Raw genomic sequence first — 19,867 nt, 5'->3', positions numbered from 1 at the left:
CTGTAAACCCTATGGGTGGAATTGCCCATTATGATGTTCAGTCCCCTCTCTGTAGAGAAATGCTCCGGAGGGCCCTTGTTTCCCTCACTGGAGGGCTTTTCATCCTCATCTGCCAAGGAGAATTATATGAACCATTCTGTTTCTTTTCTTTTTTTTTTTTTTTTTTGTCATGAGTGTCAGGGAACTCAGGGATAGATGTAATGCTTGATAGGGTTGCAAAATTAGTGTAGAAAACCATTTCAGATATATTATCAGCTTTTATACAGTTCTAACTTAAATAATCAGTAGCTTAATTTTGCATTTTCTTGTGAGTGACTTCATTTCCTTTTAGAAGCCTTCCTTGGTACAGGTTGAGTTGTGAAGGATTATAGCCAAGAGTGGCCCAATCAGTTCTGCCAAAGAGTCCCACGGTGGAGAGCCAGGCTCATGGGGACACAGGGCGGGTCGTGGGCCTGAGGCACAGGAGGAGCAGCAGGAGAGGGGGCCTCTCTTGCTGGCAGCAAGTGAAAAGGTCACTGGTGCCAGGTGCCAGGTGTGCTCAAGCTAGAAGTGGCGTAAGGGTGAAGGATCAAAGAGCCACAGGTATCCCTGAGCCCTCACCAAGATGGAGAGTCATTGAGGTGAGGTGCAGCAGGACTGAGCTTGCTAGGTCAAGAGGAATTCTGCCTGGACTGACTGGCTTAGCCCACGAGAGGTGCAGAAACCATTACTTATAGGAACACCATCCTGATTTGGCTCCCACTTGGTTCTGTGGCCAGCTAGATCTCCAAGAGCAACTGGGTGCAGATGGGGCTGTCACTCTGGGATCCGCTTTCTGCCGAAGCTCCCTATCTAGGTGGAAAAGAACATCTCTCTGTGGGACTGTAGCAGGGCGGGGATTCCACCCCATCCCACCCCTCCTCTGAGGGCCCAGTTACTTCCATTTCCCCTTCAAAGTATGCATCAAAGTGTCTGGGGACCACCACGCTGGACCGAGGGTGCCCACCCTCTAGGTCTCCTGTGGGAGTAAGGGATGTATCAGGACTTTGCAGTCTACAAGTCTCTCTATTGACATTCCATGGTGAGAGCTTGATTCCCTTTGGGTTTACAAAGTATCCTTTACAAATCAATAGGCCTCCTGGGAAGGTAGCAAGTAATTTGCACATTTGAGGGAATGGATTTACCACTTTAAATATTTGAGATGCACTGCTGGAGGGAAGCTTCTGAACGGAGGAGATGGGCTGAAATTTAGGAACCTTTGCAGGCTGAGGGGTGGACCCTGTGGGCTGCCTGGGTGTGGGTTCTGGGGGAGCAAGGGAGAAGGCTAAGCCCTGGACAGTGTGGGGGAGTCACTCATTCCCAGGTATGGGTACTGTCTCCCTGTCCTGTCAGCTCCTCCTTACCGTGGCTATGTCCCCGAAGGCCGGCCCCTGATGGCCCAGGTGCCATCTCCCTCCAGAGGGCCCAGCAGCCACTACCTGCTCTGTGGCCTTCCTCCCTCACCCCTGCCAGGGCCTCTCCCCCGACCCTGTGACCGCACCACAGTTCCACCCTCAGTTCTTTGGTATCTGCCCTGTGTGGAGGAAGGAAGTAGCTAGGTCTTGTTCTCCTGGTAACTGTTATTCCTGAACTCTAAACCCAGAAACCCCCACACGCGGTAATAAAGTCACCTATTGTCCTTGGGACGTTTCCACGTTTCTACACAGCCTCTCTGAGGATGTGCTCCTCGCAGCTGCTCCCGCTCCCTTGTGCATGTCTGCCCCTGACTTGGCTTTCCTTTCCTCCTTCCCACCAGGCACCGGCCGCGTGGCTCCCAGGCGGCTCCCAGGTGGCCGCCCCTGCTGCATTCTGGAACAACTTCAGGAGCTCCCTGGTCAGGGCCTCCCCGAGCGCACAGGGAGGCAGAGCCCCAGGACATCCTGCCTTGCGCTCCCAGTGCAGTTGCCACAACAAACTGCAGGGGAGACCTTGGTGAGTGGGCAGGGTTAAAACTGTGCTGTTGACAGTTCCTCCTCCTCTTCCTCGGCCCATCCTGAGGAGAGGGCAGAGCGGAGAACAGGACGGCCAGGAGAGACCAGTGCCCACAAGGTGAGATGACACCTGGCCAGGTGCCCCGACAGGTGGGAGTGAGGTCAGCATGCTTTAGCATTGTCTCTTGACCTTGGCTTAGCTGGTCAGAATTCTAGAACTGGTAAAGTTGGTGGGAACTGTCACTGAGCCAGTCTGGAAACAAGATGAAGTATCTGCTGGGTGCCCTGGCCTCTGCTAGAGACTGTTCACACTGCCAACCTGGTCCTCCATCCTTCCAGACTGTCCCAAAACTTCTTCCTCCTGCTGCTCCAGAAGGCTGCTCTGGTTGCATTTGGTTTTGATTTTCCCTTTGAGTCTCTGGTTCCTTGCAAGCAGCCATCACTGGGGTGGGAGCACGGGTCGAATTCTGTGTTAATTGTGGGACCGAGCTATTCCACGTCCTGACTAAGAGCCCCCACTGGCCCCCCACAGACGTGGTCGTCATCATTCCGTTGAGGGAGAAATCCCATTGAGAGGAGGCGTAGAGTGAGTCTGCTTCACAAAGATGGTGCCTTCTGTGGGTGGCTATGCAGTGGTCCGTTTTCTCAATATTTCAAAAGTCTGGGGGATCTTTTGGGATTTCCTATGTGAAATTTGGGGGTGGGGGTCCATTGCTTTCTGTAGCTTTAGCTAGTGAGCAGGATGGGTTTCCTTCTGCCACCCTCCATGCTCTCCTTAGGGTCTCGTGATTATGGCACCGCAGGGGTCCTCAGCCTGCATCAGCTTGGGAGCAGTCTGTTCACTCTCACTGTGAAGGAGGCTGATGGGGCCCCGACCAACCCAGTGAAACCAAGAAAGTGAGAAGGAGGAGGGGGAAAGAGGAATTAGTGAAAAGAAGCATAGCCTATGACCTTACAACACTGATTATGTCCCTCATGGTTTTAAGGCTGCTTTGAAGTGTGGTACCATCACTGAAGTGGGAGAATACCTTCTTAGACTACTTTGGCAGACAAAACTAAGTACATGGATTCTGTCCTTCTGTTAAAAAAAAATAGATCCTGTAATTTTAAAGGAATTTGTAAAAAGTGACTATGAGGTTGGACTCTAAAGTGGCAGATAAAAGGAGAAAGCAGTGTCCTACTACTGCTGGAAGAAAATACAGAACGTGTGGCTGGGATAGGGGGCATTATATTAGGCTGGATCAAAGGGAACACTGTGTATGTATGAGCATGGCTCCCTCGAGAGGCAAAGCCTTAAGGCACTCTGACACTGCGAAGCAGCAGAAGCGGGAGATCAAAGGATGGAAAAATTAATGCAAGTCCCTTTATTTTAAAGGCAGGGTTGCCTTGGCTAAAATCAGGATGAAGGCAGAGCCGCTGGTGCTGGGGAGTGGGCTCTGCAAGGAGCCCTTTCTGTGGAGTTTCCAATTTTATGCTCATGACAGAGAAATTTGCAAGGAGAGAAAGAGCACAGTCCAAGTTTCGTTGTCAAACCTAGCACCTACAGGACTGCAGAAGCCATCCTGTGCTCCTTTCCCTGCACTGATGCGGAAGGGGGCCTGGGAGAGCAGAGCTGCAGCGACACACCTGGTCAGTGCTGAGTCAGGCTGGAGCTCCGTGCCCTTGTCTGGAGTCCCCGAAAGTCTGAGCTCTTGGGCCACTCACGGATCATTCAGACACCTTTAGCAAGATACAAACGTTGCTTGATAGATTCTCAAAAGGGCAACGAATCGTTAGTTTCATCCATACATTTTTTTCAGAGAGGCCTGTGGAAAATCTCTTTTCTGAATTCCATGCCCTTAATGAAGATGCCCTTTCTGCTTTTGAGAAAATTACTTTGAACAATGAACTGTGATGCTATATCACATCAAATTACATTTACAGAGGCTACATTGTGACTCTTCTAATGAAAGCACATGTATTTTAGAAAGCTTATGTTGCTTGATATGTAACTTATAATTAAGTATTGGGTTTGATCATATTTCTTTAAAAGTTGGGCATTAGGGACTTGATTAATATTGTAACTGATGTTTCTATGAGAAATTCGGTCCCCTTCCCAAGAAAAGGACATAATCCATGTGATTAATGTATCAGACATGACATTTGTTCATTTATCATATAGTCTTTGAGTGATGAGGGAGGCAAAGTCCTTGCTCTGGGGTAGTTTTCCTTCTAGTGAGAGAGGAAGACAATGTCTGTCATTGATTTTATTTTATTTTTTTTTAAGATTTTATTTATTTGAGAGAACGAGCGAGCACGAGGTGGGGGGTGCAGAAGGAGAGGGAGAAGCAGGCTCCCTGCTGAGCCGGGAGCCCAATGCAGGACCCTGGGACCATGACCTGAGCCGAAGGCAGACGCCTAACCGACTAATCCCCCCAGGCGTCTCTGTCTGGCACTGATTTTAAAGTGCAATGAAGAGAAGCAATGCAAGGTAAGGGGTTGGAGGGATTAGGGTAGAGGGTTATTTTGCATAGGATCACCAAGTAGTCAGGAGGGCCTCTTTGTGAGAGTGAGGTGTGAACAGAGGACAGAATGAAGTGAGTGAGTGAATTTCCAGGTCTGGAGGAAGAACTCTATTCCAGGCAGAGAAACTGGCCATTGCTAAGGCCTCCAGGCAGGAATGAACTGGACATAGAGGAACAGTAGGCAGGCCAGTCAGCTCTGGAGAGGAGGGGGTGAGGCACAGCATGACAGCAGGTGACTTGGAGCAGAAGGTAGGGAGTTTGGATTTTAGTCCATGGCTGATGGGTGGTCATTGGAGCGCGCTGAGTCGGGGAGTGCCATGATCTAGCTGCTGAATGGAGAACCAACTTTAGGGAAACAGTGTGGAAACAGGGACGTAGTTAGACTGCTGCAGGGGTCCAAGGACGTGATGCTGGTGACTTGGATGGCTGGTGGCCCAGGGGTGGCGAGGCATGATCAGAATGAAGGTAGAACCAGGGGGAGTTCCTGATGGATTGGATGGAGAGAGAGGGAGAGCGGAGGATGGCTCCTGGGCCTGAGTGTTCAGATGGATGATGAAGCCTTTGCTCTGGGTGGGACATGCTGCAGGAGGAGCACATTTGGCTGGAGAAAGTTGAGAGATCTTGTTACATCTCATAAACCAGTGGGATGTGGAGTAGGCATTTGGTTATAAAATTCTGGAGGTTGGCATGGAGATTAGGACAGATACGTTTGGGAATCTCTGGCCTCTCAGTGCTTGTAAAACCATGGGCTTGGAATTGATTCCTGAGGAATGAGCAGGCTCATCACTTAGAGACCAAGAAGAAGGGGTAGGAGGAAAGAGAGGAGAGTACATCCTCCCCATCCAGAGAGAAGAGAGTCTTTCCAGATGGAGGGGTGACTGACTTGCCAGTACAGCTGAGAGCATTAAATACGTTATCAGGCTGGGAATAGTGTCCTCTGGATGACTGCCTGGGTTCTTATGTGCCTGTGGACCTTGTCCTCCCCCCATTAGACTGGGAACTCACCAAAGCCATGGATTATTTCAATGCTCTCCTGCTTGCACTTGGAGCCACTTACAGCTGTGGCTGAACCACCTACTGAGGGACACTTCCTTGTAGAAGGTGCTTGTGGATTTGTCCATCACTGGGGCCATGGGGACAGTGTTGATAAGGAAGGGGCAGGACCAGTCCTACTCTGGGCAAAAGGCTAGTGATGTTCTAACTCTGCGTAGAAGGAGTTGGGTAGCAAAAGAGAAGACAGATGGGAAGAGCAGGCAGGAAACAGGAGTGTTAGAATCCCGATTTTGGGAACTATCAGCTCCTTAAATGTAGGCATGTAGCTCCATTCTGAGGAAGGGGATATTGAAGAGTCTGGAGGTCTTTGAACGGCCATTGATTGATGCAGCAGTTGGATTCTTTACCTTCTGTCTCTGCAAAGTATATATGACCCTTGCTGTGGCTTAAGAAGGATGAAGGAGCCCCTCATAACTTCCAGTGGGACCTCTGTCTGGGGAGGAATTCTGTGGTGATACCCTGGGGCAGTCATGGCCTCTTCTCTTGACTGGATTCCATTGCTCTGTATCTGTGAGGGGTAACTGGGCCTGAAAGCCTGGCCATCTCTGACTGGGGGTAGAGTGTGTGGTGGAACAGCTTTAAAGATCCCTAAGGGCTGGGCACATGGGCTTTCTGGCCATCAGGAGTCTGGGACGTAGCAAAACCAGAGGACCCATAGGATCATAGGAAAGCATAGGAATAGTTTGTAGTTGGGGTGCTGTAAGAGCTTTGAAGAGATGGGAGACCATCTTGACGAGACAGGACCAGAAGTTGAGAGCCCTCAACAATATAAAGGAGACCCTGCTTGTGGGTTGAGGGGAGATCCTTGGCCCTGCAGAGTTTAAGCTGGTAATAAGCCTGCAAGCCAAGCGTCCATCCCCTGGTGTTATCCTGGGAACCTAATTACTCAATTTTTCCGGGCGATCCTAATCACGGGGCCTGATAAAGCCCAAGCATGCTTCTAAAATTATGTTAAGATAAAAGCTCTTTTTATTCATTTGATATCCATTAAAACCATCACAGATTAATTATTTTTCAAAAGAAAGAAAACTATGCCACAATTCTGCAACTAACTTACCACCAGATGTTGACATCTTGGGACACCCTGTCATGCTTAAAAATATTGTAAGAAATCTTTAGACAGTAAAATCTAAAAATAAAACCCCCCAAATTAAAAAGAAGAGAGGAAAAAGCATTGTAGTTCAAGAGATTTATTGGTTTATTTTTGAAAAGAATACTAAATTGTAACTTAATACCAGATTCTGAGACCTAGGTATACCCAGTTTTGTAGTGGAGAGGGAGGGTAATTACAAAATGCAAGAAAGTACCCAAGGGAGAAACCTATAAAAATCACCAGTAGCTTATTGGGCACCTAGGTGGTACAGTCAGTTAAGCACCCGAGTCCTGGTTTTGGCTCAGGTCATGATCTCAGGATTGTGGGATTGAGCCCCACCTTGGGCTCCATGCTCAGTACAGAGTCTGCTTGAGATTCTCTCTCCCTCTCCCTGTCCCCCCACTCTCAAATAAATAAATCTTTAAAAAAAATCACTGGTCGCTTAGCTAAATAGCCAATGGGTATCTACAAGCTGGAAAGTGTATGAATCTTTGATCTGACCAAGTGGTGTGGGGAGTAGGGGGTAGAGATCACATTAATTCATGGTGTCTGAGGAAGCTTTGGAACCACTGACAGCTTCCATATCTACCAGGCTCCCACTAAGCTGCCTGGGGTGAGTTGAAATTGTATTTCATGACATATCTCCGACTGTGTTCTGTTCTTAGTGCCTGAGGTGAGTCTGGAGCACATTCATGGCAGTATCTCTACCTCCTTGACCCATCCATACAGCTGCCTGCTCAGACCTTGGCTTGGTCTGGTTGCAGCTATGGCAGCTCTAGGCCAGATTTCCCAGGAGGACGTCAGTGGGGTTCTTACCTCTTCTTCCGAACTACGGCAGCTGGCATCCCACTGACCTTCAGCTGTGCCATGTCCCTCAGGCCAAGCATCCCCACCTTTTTGGGGTGAGGTGGTTACTATGAGAAGCCCACCGAGTGTTCTCAGTGGAGGGTGAGGAGAGAGTGACAAGCATCCCGGGATGCTTTCTTCAGTCCTTGGGCCACGCCGGGGGAGTCCTGGTGAAAGTAGTGTGTGCCCTGAGGATGCGGAAGGGTTTGGAAACCATGCCTAGTCGGAATAGTGGAAGGACCAAGTGTGTTCATCTGCAGAAGGATAAAGGATAAATGGTGACTGTCTTCAAATATTTGTAGGCATGTCTTATAGCAGACCAGAGTTTACTCTGTGTGACCTCAGAGGGCAGAATGGAGTCCAGTTAGGGGGAGGCATATCAGAGCTCAGCCCATGATGGAATGGGCTGTTTGTGAGTGTGAGAACTTCTTCTCGCAGGGTTTTCTGGGGGATTGCCTTTTGGGATGCCCTGGCTAGGATCTGTCAATGGCCCCTGGTAGGCACCTCTGTTTCTATTCTTGACAGGAGCTAGGTGGTAGAGGAGGAGGTTTCTAACAAGGTGCACTAGACCTTTCCTAAGAGAGCAGACCCTGCTGAACACAGTGACCCGAACTCCCTCCCTTGCCATCCCTTCCTGTCCCCTTTCTGAGAATTCTCTACTGCCAGACATGTCCAGAGGGGATCCATGCATGGATGAGGCTGTGTCCTAACTGGGGAATCTGGTCCACCCTCAGGGGCTGGAGGGGTCTGGCTCAGCTGCAAACCTACTCTGTCTCATGGAGGGACCCACCAGGATCTTGGCTCACTCCTGCCTCTAACTCTGATGGGTTTGGTTCCATCCCTCTCCCAGCCTGTAATCGCCAGCCTCCTGGGCCCACTGTGGCCCAGTTTGGGACAGAACAGGACTCCTATACTGGGTGGGAGGTTGTATTAGAAGATCTCTGTGGTCTCTTAACTGCATCTATGGTTCCGTGATTCACCATTTCCTTGTCAATAGCCCATGCTTTAAAAGCAAATGGGAACAAGTGTTTGGATCCGGTGCTGCTCTGTAAGGAGCTGGCAGTGACCCCGTGGTCACTCCCTCGTCTTGGGCAGCTCCAGTCCTGAGTGGAACAGCTCTAGTCCAGATGCACGTCCAGGGAGGAATTTGGGGAGATGGGGAGGAGTGAGTGGTGGCAACTGGTTTAATGGCATCTCTTCCACTCAGCCAGAAATGTCTTCTTTTGGAAGCTGAAGACTTCCTCAATATGGTCTCAATTAGCCTGTGTGTACCTTTAAAATAATTACATTTTCATCAAAGCATTTTAGAGAGTGATGTTTATCTCAGTGTAAAGGGCATGATCAGGTCTGATCCTGAAATAATGTCTCTGGTACCCCAGATGTCAAGAGTAACTAAAAATATACTATTAAATTGGAGGAATTCTTGGTTTATTGGACCCATCTCCTGTCTCTCTTAACCTCCCTCCAGAAAGTGAGAGGGTGAAGAAGTGAGCCAAAAATCTTTAATTATCCAGTCTGCTGACATTATTTTATCTGCACCACTGATATTAAATCTCGACGGCATTCCATTTCAGTCCCAGAGTGAAGAGTAACCTCTGCAAACGTGGGCCTTTGTCTTGCTGCTGGTTGTGGCTAATGTTCTGTTTTCTACCCATCCCCACCCTCCCTCAGACTTCTTAAATTCCACAGCTTTCTGTGGCACCGGAAATTATCTGTCTGTGGAATGTCCATACTTTAGGAAAGTCCCTGAACAGTGTATCCGGGTTCTGCTTCCCTCAGCTCATCTCGGCCATTTGTGGTTAGGTTTTGGCATGTGCCCACCATTGGAGAGACCTGCGTTTGGCAGGAGCATTTTCTCACATTTCTATTATTGACATAAATGAAATTTTATCAGTTCCTATCACTGACATCCGTGGAGAAGGAAGAGAAAGTCTGGCTAGTTTTTTGGGTTTTTTTCCTCCTATCCTTCATTTACAAATTTAGCTTTCCCTGTTATGTCCTTTTCTGGCCAGTCAGATTGCATCTTAGATTTCAGTTTGGTTCTCTGGGCTGTGACCTTTGCACCTGACTTACCGTAAACATGGTCAGCTGGTTTACTTAGCCCCCAAAGGATGCTACTGTTACCACTTACAACTAGGTTGCATTTCTGGAGGGCTTCTGGTGTGCCCAGCACTTGCTGAGGCCTTGAGTCCTCACAGCCTCTTGAGGCAAGTACCATTACCATCCTTTATATTTTACAAATGAGGACCCAGAGATGAAAGAGTCTGCCGAAGGTCCCGCAGCAGAGCCGGGATTGGAAGGCAGGCAGCTGGCCCTCTGCTGTGCACGCAACCAGTGTCCCCACTAACCCTCCAGGAAGTGTTCCTGTCTTTCTAAAGCCCTGTCCTCAGCAAATGCTTCATGAGAACTGACTGTGCAGGAAGGACACTCTGCCACGGAGATAAAGAGATATACAAACCTGAGATCCCCCGACACTGTGGCTGTGGAGACAGAGCCTGACAGTCGGAGCCTGAGCTCTGTCAGCTTACCCACGGTGCCTGGGGGCACTCACCGGGGCCCGTTTTGCTTGTGCTGAGCCCCCACAGAGTCTCCCTGACCAGAGCCAATGTTGTGTCTGGACCAGCCCTTGTGGACTTATTATGGTTGCAAGATGCACCTCAGCAACAACCATCGGAGAACTTAGAAAAGACAAGGTTTACTGCTTACATCCTAGAGGGTACACGGCATGCGTGGGGCCACATAGCGAGGTCATGGGGAGAGAGAGAGAGAGCTGGCCTGGGCTTCTGCTTTTCTTGGGGCCAAAGGTGGGGGCTTAGGGCTTCACAGGTTCACTCTTTATGGGTGAATTTAAAACACAAGAGCAGGAATTAAAGTGCAGGAAGGGAAAAGCAAGTGGTCAAAGGGCCAATCGTGTAAGTCAACCACAGCTGTCTAAAAAGGGAACCTTATGGGTGGGGCGACTTGGCTCTTCATCTAGTCCTGTAGCCGGCCATGTGACTGTTCGAGATGGATGTCTTTGAGGTGGATGCCTGAGCAATCAGAAGCTTAATGTCAGGCACTTACATTACAGTCAGAAAAGCTGATTGTCCAAGTGCTTTCGTGAAGAGTGTCTTCATTGTGTTCACTGCCGCCGCCAGGGTCAGTAGTCGCACCTGGCAGGTAGTGAGCTCTCAAAAAGTATGTGGTGAATGAACGAACTACCAATGAAACAAAGCCATGGACATTTTTATAAATAAATGAGAGAATATGTTCATGACCACAAAGCATGAAGGGCATGAGCTAAGATTGAAGGATGGTCCGTTAAACTACACATGCTGAGTGTATGAAAAACCACGCGCTCTTCTCAGTTTTATATTTTGTCACAGAACTTGGTCCTGGATGGGTGCTCGTGAGTCTGTGTCCTAGACCCTGCTGTCAAGGCCTCCGAGCAGTGGGGACTCTGAGATTAGAGCAGGACTTAGCTGCCTAGAAAAGACTACCATGGCATTCCAGGGCTGCCCCACTGGCAACATTATATAGGAGAGGCCAGAAGGCCTTGATGGTTTGCTCGATAACAACAGTTTTGAACTTTGTGACTCCTTAGAGTTGGATCCTCTCCTGCCTTGCTCAACACTTGCTTCACTTCCCAAGCCTTGCCTAACTTGGTTGGGTATCTAAGTGCACATCCCTCCAAACTGTGCAGGGATCCCTGGGCCTGGCCCCTGCGTGAGCTCTGGCACCAGATCAAGGAACTCAAGCTCAAAGCAGAGCTGAGGAAGGAGAGAAGAATATTTGGGGGGCTGTGAGTCAGCCCAGGAAGCAGGCTGACATGAATCAAGAGGACCCAGATTCAAGAGCCATAAAAATTTCATGCACTTTAACTCAGTAATTGAAATTCTTGAAATATATCTTGCGGAAATGATCTAGAATGAAGGAAAAGTTATGTTCATAGAACTGTGACTTGTGATGTCATCTGTTTTAGTGAAATTGGAAGCAACCTAAATGGTAAACAACAGGGGCGTGATTGAGAAAATTATGGTTCATCCACTTGGCAGAATATTGCACAGTCATTAAAAATGAGACTTATAAAGAGTGTTCCATAACTAGGAGAAAGTCTGTGGCTTGGCCTGAAGAAAAGCATGAGAAAATGAAGGCGGTGGTAACACATAAATACAATTTTGTTTTGACAGGCACCTACGTAGGGGGCGCCTGGGTGGCTCAGCTGGTTAAACGTCTGCCTTCGGCTCAGGTTGTGATCCCAGGGTCCTGGGATCGAGCCCCTTGTCCGGCTCCCTGCTCAGCCGGGAGTCTGTTTCTCCCTCGGCTCCTCCCCACCGCTCATGCTCTGTCTCACTCTCTCTCTCTCTCTCTCTCGTTCATGCGCACACACTCTCTCTCAAATAAATAAATAAAATCTTTAAAAAAAAATGAAGGTACCTACTTAAAAACAGATTGGAAAAATGTATAGAGAAAATAATGATATTTGTGTCAGGAAAACAGTCATCTATAACTCTGTCCACAACCAGACTTTCAGCAGACTCTGTTTATGAACAATGACAGAAGAGGCTGGAATACGGGGCCCGGAGTGAGTTCAAAGTTCATGCAGAGAATCAGCAATCAAGACCCCGTCTGGAGGGGCGCCTGGGTGGCTCAGTTGTTAAGTGGCTGCCTTCGGCTCAGGTCATGATCCCAGGGTCCTGGGATCGAGCCCCACATCGGGCTCCCTGCTCTGCGGGAAGCCTGCTTCTCCCTCTCCCACTCCCCCTGCTTGTGTTTCCTCTCTCGCTGTGTCTCCCTCTGTCAAATAAATAAATAAAATCTTAAAAAAAAAAAAATACCCTGTCTGGAAAGGAGGAAGGACACCAATGAGAACATGTCCAAACATGACCCAGTGTGTGAGTAACATAACCGTTTCCTGGACTGAGGGCACATGAAGCACAGATAGGGTGAAGGTGGCCAGGGAAGACATCTGTGAAGTTACGTCTCATGTGTAGACTAGGGAGGCCATGGAAATATGAGAGCCATCCATCCATCCTGGTTCTCCTAGACACTCCTAGACAGCGTGTTAATAACATCCCTTGTCGTTGTCAAAAGAGTCCTGATTTGGATAATGTGTCACGTGGTCACCCTAGGTGTTGAAACAGAAGGAGAAGGCCATTCTCGGTTGATAATTGCTCAGCTGGTCCCCTCGAGCACTGAAGAGTGAGTGAATTAGGATTCCCTGAGGCCGAGGCAGGCCCAGCCTGATGGACATCATGGGACTGGGACAGAAGAGGCCCAGGACCCTCTTTTGGTGGCAACTCCTTAAAGACAGTCTCAGCCCAGAGGCATTCTTGACAACGGAGGAGCCAGACGGATGCAGCTCATTTTGTACATGAACAAACAGATAAATGCCTTACGAAGGTATCTAGAAGAGGTCTCTACACCTTCTGTGAAGCATAACAGAAGGATAAAGGATAAATGGTGACTGTCTTCAAATATTTGTAGGCATTTCTTATAGCAGACCAGAGTTTACTCTGTGTGAGTAAATGTATGTGTATTGGGGCACCTGGGTGGCTCAGGTAGTTGAGCTTGGTACCTAGGAGAAGGGGCAGGTACAATGCTGTTTGGTGGAGGGATACAGATGGTGAGTGTGGGGACAAGCTCTCTTTGACTTTTCTTGGACTTAAGCAAGAAGTTACCTTTTAGCACCTGGATACTATTTCAACTCTTCAGGTAAGACGTAAGGGAAAAGAAAAGCATGGCCTTACTTAAGAGAGAGAGCTCTGCTTTGGAGGCCAGGCTGTGCGTACGTGACAGGAACCTTCAGAGGTCAGCTGAGAGAGGACACCTGACCAAGCAGGTGCTCACTGCAGATCCCAGCTTCCCAGAGTGGTCTGGTGGGAGAACCTGGCCTTTTCCCGGGGCGGAAAGTACCATTGTGAAGGCTTAAACTGAAACCAGTGTAAACAAGACAGTTCCGATCTTCCCCTCATTGCATTTTATCTATGCCACAAGGAGCAGGTGCCATGAATAGTGAAGTTCTGTTTTTCACTTGAGCTCAGAAACCAAGAGGGACAAGGCTACTAGAGAAATGGAACCCAGCCCTGGCTGATAGGCGTGAGGCAGAGCAGAGTTGTTACAAGAGTTCTTCAGTATAATGTTCCAAATCTCCCCGAGTCAGACCCTGGGCTCTGGGAAGTCCCAGGGACTGCTTTCTCCAAGAAAGGTGTCATCTTGGGTAATGCTAAAACACCAAACTAAGAGCCAAAACTGATTCTCTGCATTAAGCATTAATGATAAAAGCTCCAGATGACAGCATTTCATTAAATGTTATAAAACTGTTAGAAATGGAGGCTAGTAATTAGAAGTGTATTGTTAAGTTAATAGATGTATTTGGTATGGATAAGCACTCGGGGAGTCCTGTTTTGGGCCTAACCAACGATATCTAGCTGGTTGGCTGCTGTACCCACTGGATAGAAGCTTACCTAAATTGCCTAGAAGAAAATGTTCTCACAACTAGAATGGCCATTTGCAGTGATGGCAGACAGCATACTTCTCATCAGAGTCCTGTGCCAATCTTGTTCCTGTCGCGGAGAGAACATTTAACACCCAGTACATGCTGGGGCCGTGTTCCCCTCTCGGCTGATGCTGGGAAAAAAGTGCTGCTTTTGTGTTGGCTGAGTGTCCCACACAGGGTGGAGGATTGTTGGGTTCAGGAGTGGAAAACATGAAGGGTTTTAGGGTCTGTGAACAGGCCAATGCTCCACTAGCTGTTTTGTTTCTAACCCCATGTTCCTGGCCCCTGTGATTCTATTATTTTTCGCTAATCTGACCTCTTCAGTAGGAGCCCAAGTCCCTGGTCCTCAAGCTCAGTGCTCCCCCAGCTGATCCTTGGTGGTGGCCCATTGATGGGACATCACATCCACCTGTGGTGCTCAGGGACTGCAGATTGAACACTTCACCCAGAGAGTGGCCACTTCAATGGGGAAGGAAAGGCAGGGCAGGGGTGGGGAGGCAGTCAGGGGGGAGGGAGGGAGATCATGGGAGCAAATGGAGGCCACTGGCTGAGTGAGGTCAGAAGGAAGGGGCGTGTCCTCACCCTTCCTGCAGCACTCATATATCATCCGATGGGGGAGGGTGTAGTGTGTGGCACGCTCTGTTTAACCTCGCAGCCATTTATGCCCATAGTGGTCATCGTAGGTGCTCAGAAACACACAGTGTGGGTACGGACAGACTGTGTGTTTGACCCTAAGCTGGGGTTCTTCTCTGCTGGAAGCACAAACTTGATGAACCTGGCTTGATCGGGTCAGGTGATCAGCAGGTGGCCCCTGATCACGTAAATGTTCTAAGTAGTCAAGAGGGAGTTGCATCGCGTCCGCATGCTTTTTGTCCAGCCGTGGAATAGGCTTTGTAAGCAAACATCCGGGGCCTGAGAGGTTGGGATCTGGAATAAGATTCTTATAGATGTGAACCACAGGAATGAATGAACTTCTGGAATTTCCTTGCTGAGAGGGGTGTGCATGCTTGTGGCTATGGCTTTTGGCTACTGTGTATAAGTTCTGCTTCCTGGTGTATGAGACTTACCTAATTACTAGCAGACTAGTTGATCACTTCAGAACCAGAAGTGACTGGCGATTGTCACACAAGTTCCCTCAGCACGCTCATCCAGGTCCCTGAGGGGAGAGGTTAAGGGTAGCTTGTCCGAGCTGCTGTCTGCAGACCAAAGTATGTGAGGGCCCCGCAGGTGCGTGGGCTCACAGAGGCACAGAGGATGTGCACATCAGATTAGAAATTACATACTTCTGTATATACAGATAACCTACATCTAGGAGAGATGCTAGAGGTCTTCTAACCCCTGAGAGGTTAGGACGCTTTCCCAGGGGCCACTGTTAGCAGATCCTGTCCCTGACATCTGGGGGCTCTAGCCTGAAGCCAGCCTTTCTTTCTGGGCCTTGGTTTTCTTATCTAGAGACTGAGAAGGTCAGCAAATGTCCCCTTGTGTCTGTGGCTGTGAGGAATCTAGTGGCAGAGCCAGGACAAGACACCAGAACCTTGGACTCCAACCTCCTCCCAGATCCTCCCTATGGCACCTCTTAACAGCATGACACTGTTCCCAGGGGTCTGAACCTTGGAGCCAGAGACCAGGGCTTAAAGCCAGCTGATAAGAAGTAGCTGTTATTGTTAGTTCTGTGACCTTGGATGCATTGCTCAACTTCTGAGTCTTCTCTTCAAAATGAAAATAATACCTATCTTTAGAGTTACCTTGAAAATGGAAGTTAACTAGGTAAAACCCTCACTACAGTAGCTAGCCCCCAGCATGCATTCAATCGACGGATTATTTCTGTTTGTAACAGTCGATATTGTGTATCACAGTCACCTCATGTGTCTGGACCTGAGGCTCCCTTTCTGTGAAATAGGAGGGTCGGATTGGACCGGTGCTTCTCCCACTTTGCCATCCCCAAGGGAAGTGGAGAAAGAACATGTGCTCAGGGATAGGGGCTTGGGACGTAGCCTGAAGCAGCTTGTGGAAAGCATCACATTTCTTTGAAGTCCTACATTTATTTGTAAGTCTACTTATAGTTGTCATTTTATACAATAATGTGAATACATTGAGGTTTTTTTGAGATTTTATTTATTTGTTTATTTGAGAAAGAGTGTGCACACATGCACGTGAGCAAGAGCATGAGCAGTGAGGAGAGGGGGCAGATGGCGGGGGAGAGAATCCCAAGCAGACTCCCCAATGAGCGAGGAGCCCCGACTGTGGGACTTGATCCCACGATGCTGAGATCATGACCTGAGCCAAAACCAAGAGTCAGATGTTTAACCGACTGACCCACCCAGGTGCCCCAGAATGCATTGGTTTTAATATAAAACCCTCTCCCCAATCTTTGAGTATATTTGATGTTCTGGGATGAGATGGCCTCAAGTGTCCCCAAAGGGCACACAGAGGCGCCCCTGTGGGGATGGAGGTGGGACTGCATCATTTCTAAGATCCCTCCCAGACCCAGCATCCCAGGTTCCTAGGGTAAGTGGTACCCAAGGATCCTGAAGGGCCCTCAGAGGGCAGGCTCCCCTGTGTCCCTGCCCCTAGTGGGACTGGGCCGTGTTAAGTAGGGGTGGAAGCAGCAGAAGGGAGGGAGAAGATGCAGCCCCTGCAAATGAAGGACAAAGAAGGCTGGAGGAGCAGGGCTGTGTCTGAGCCTGACTTTTGGCCTGTGGGCTGATAAACCTGGCTGGGTTGGGTTGGCAGCCATCCATCACCCCAGGTAAGTTCCAGGAAACACTAAGCCATTGTTTCTTCTCTACAGCTGGAAGCTGTCCTGGGAATGGGCCCTCCTATCATGGGAGGGTGGGGGGAGGGCAAGGGGTGAACTGCATGTGGCAACATAGGACTTGTCACACTGCCAAGGCATCCTCCTGGCAGTTCTGATGCAGCACCCAAGGCCAAGGTCTGGGGTTGTGCCCAGGCAATGGGAGGAGAGTGGAGGGGAGCCTGGAAAAGAGCAACAGGCTTTGGGGGAGAACACAGATTTCTGGCCTGTGACTGGGAAGAGAGAGCCTCCGTGTGTGTGGCGAGGTTCAGGGGTGCGGGGAGGTAGATCTACTGTTGCTTGTCCAGGCCCTGCATAGATTTGCTAGAGATTAGCCATCTGCATGGACTCTCTCTCAGGCATGAGGGATTAAAATGAAGTCACCCATTTGTTTAGGACAAATATAAGGGGCTTTCCCTGGGCAACGGATTGACTACATTAGTCAAATTTGTACCCATCAGATAGCATTCCAATAAATCTAAGAGATTATCCCAAAGTTGTTACCCTGGAAATTTCCTGTTGGGCATGATATTTATTATGATAATAAGATTTAACATATATTGATGAATTTTTCCCGGGCATGTTACCAAATAGAGCTAGGATTTGGAGTTAAGAAGGATTGGATTCCACTTCTGCTTTATTAGCTATATGACCTCAGACACGTCACTTGGTCTTAGAGTCTCAGATTTCCCATCAATAAATGGGGTTATAACATACCTCAGTATATGGTGAAGTTGACGTGAGATCTGGATTGGGAAAGCATTTTGTAATTTGTCAGTAGCTTAATGTTAATTTTAAACAAAAACCCTTTTGGCGGCATTAGCGAAGAGCATTACTATCCTCTACGCCCTCCACAACCTAGTCTCAATCAGTTTAAAGACTGTAACTCTCTAAACTTACTCTTAACTCAAACCATCCTTTGTAACTCAAAATCATCCCTTTTTCAGATGAGTTTTGTTGCTCTTAGACATGCATTATCATTTCCCTACTTCTAGTTCAGCTCTTTACTGCAGGGCTCCCCTGCCCTAGGCCGTGCCCTGCAAACCTCAGAGATCCTTACACCCATCTGTGCGGATACATTGGTTCACTCTGGTCTCCAATTTCTTCATCTGTAAAATAAGAGGAAAGGGGGTTGGACTAGATGATTGAGGTCCCCTTCCAGCCCTCATGTTCTACGATCCAGAATTTGGGAGGATGAGAGCAATGCATATTGTCTAGCCAATGACAAGTAACTGATAAACACAAGTCAACATTCGAACGTGAATTAGTAATCCACTCTTTGCAATAGGGCAGTATTTGCAGCAATATTTAAATAAATTAGAACAGCTAAATGAAATGTGATACCTCTTCTTCATTTTTTATCATGTTTTATCGATTGATAAATAATGATCAATTGTTTGATAATCATCAAATATTTATATTTGAGGGAGGGATTGTGTGCCAGGCATTGTTAGAAGTTACTTTGCATGTTACAGTTACAATGTATTGGGTATTCCAAGTATTTAGTCTGTGTTAGGTACTTGAAGTGGCTTCTAATCTCCACAGAGCCCCATGAAACAGATTTACAGACAGGGAAATTGAGGTTTGGAGAGATTAAGTAAATCACCCAAGGTCATTCAGCTACTAGGTGTCAGAGGCAGGTTCAAGTCCAGCCATTTTTGTCTGACTACAAAGACTGTGATGGGATCCCTCACCGAAGTCCATTGGCTGGCTGTCATCCCCTAGCTTGCTCTTAAATTGCCAATCTCTTGTCCTGGGACTGGCGGTTACTCCAGCTGTGCTTTTGATACAGTTCTGGGCTTGACCCCAGAGGAGGAATTGGTCCTTCCTCTCTAGCTGAGGCAGCCAGCCTGAAAACTGCTTGGGGAAACCCCAGCTGGCTGTAGCACCCTCCCTCCTCTGGCATGTTGGAGACACCCAGCCTTGGCTCCCTCCTCATTCTGCTTCTCTCGCACCTGCCCTCTTGCCTCAGTGCTAGTCAAGGGTGGAAGGAGCACTAGAAATCCGTGACTGTTCACCAGGCCTTTGGCTTCAGCCGGAGGAGACAGATTGTGTTGGTGGGAATAATTAGAAACCAGCTGCAAACTTGAATTTCAAATCAGGGCCCATGGGAGCTGACACATCAGGTTGGCCCGTGCCTCATTTTCCTGTGCCGTGTCACGAGGGAGAGGATTTGCAAGAGAAGCGTCCCCAGGCCTCTCAGTAAGGGAAGCTTGAGCGAAGCACGCACGTGCTAGAGCCAGATGGGCAACGGCCTTGCCCTGGGCCCTGGGAGATTCCAGCAGGGGCTGTGGACGGCTTGGGGCTGCAGAAAGTCTTCACACTCTGCCTTGGTTCTTGTCAGCTCTCCCTATCTCCGCAGCCCCTCCTGTCGGCAGGCCTTCCTGCTGCCCGGCTCCTTGGAAGACACTGCTCCAGCCAAGGCCTGAGGCTCTCGCATGGAAAGGCAGGACTCCCACAAAGGGGTCCTGCTCGTTCTGTCTCCTCACATCAGCCTCTCCTCCAGTCAGCCTGATGTCGGTCCAGCCACAGTTATTTTCCCAGGAGAAATGGGCCAGGGGCCCGAAACTGTGAGCTCTGCTCATCCTTCGTGTACATCTGTGTTCTTAGAAACTTAGTCCTTAGGACTGTCCCTTCAGATCATTGCCACACTCCAGCTCCCTGCAGAAAGCAGAGGGGGTAGCGTGTGCTTTAGGCAGACTCAGAAAGAAGGGGTGGGACATGCCAGTCTGGAGCTAGAGAAGCTGTTCAGAGCCCCCTCTGGGGCAGGGGGTGGTCAGCAGCATCATGAGACTCACTTCCTTTCTGGGCCTTCTTTTCCAGAGCTTTCCTGGATTTCTCTGAGGAGCAGGAGGGGAGACTCATGGCACAGAGTGGTGGCCTTTCCTTTCCTCCTTCTCCCTCTCCTTTCTAGATCTTCCTTCATCTCTCTGTCACTAAGTAACTACAGGTTGACTGGGCTGGGGCGGGGGAAGAATAAAGTAGTGGAAAGAAAAGGAATATGTTCCATTTACTTTATGAGTGAATGGTACTCCCCCAACACTCTGCCCATTAATTTTGGTGTTAATATTTGCCATTCTAAGGGATTCAGTGAGGTAAGTCACATGCTCACTGACTAGCCGCTCTTACCGGTTCTCTCTTTTTGTCCTT

The 19,867-nt window shown here is 48.8% G+C and overlaps 1 protein-coding gene across 1 annotated transcript in view; it reads left to right on the top strand.

Annotated features, from left to right (window-relative positions):
• Window positions 1-2,054: 2,054 nt before the first annotated feature.
• The window catches only part of MYLK (myosin light chain kinase), a 194,574-nt gene continuing 176,761 nt past the window's right edge, over window positions 2,055-19,867 (top strand). Inside the window, exon 1 of the mRNA XM_028091307.2 lies at window positions 2,055-2,067. The gene's annotated coding sequence lies outside the window, so the exon portion shown is untranslated. The remainder of the gene's footprint in view (window positions 2,068-19,867) is intronic.

Source organism: Eumetopias jubatus, unplaced genomic scaffold (genome assembly GCF_037043125.1).
Source record: "Eumetopias jubatus isolate StellerSeaLion01/CBP00866 unplaced genomic scaffold, mEumJub1_p1.0 scaffold_1, whole genome shotgun sequence".
Taxonomy (NCBI): Eukaryota; Metazoa; Chordata; class Mammalia; order Carnivora; family Otariidae; genus Eumetopias; species Eumetopias jubatus.
This window is presented reverse-complemented; position numbering and strand designations above follow the sequence as displayed.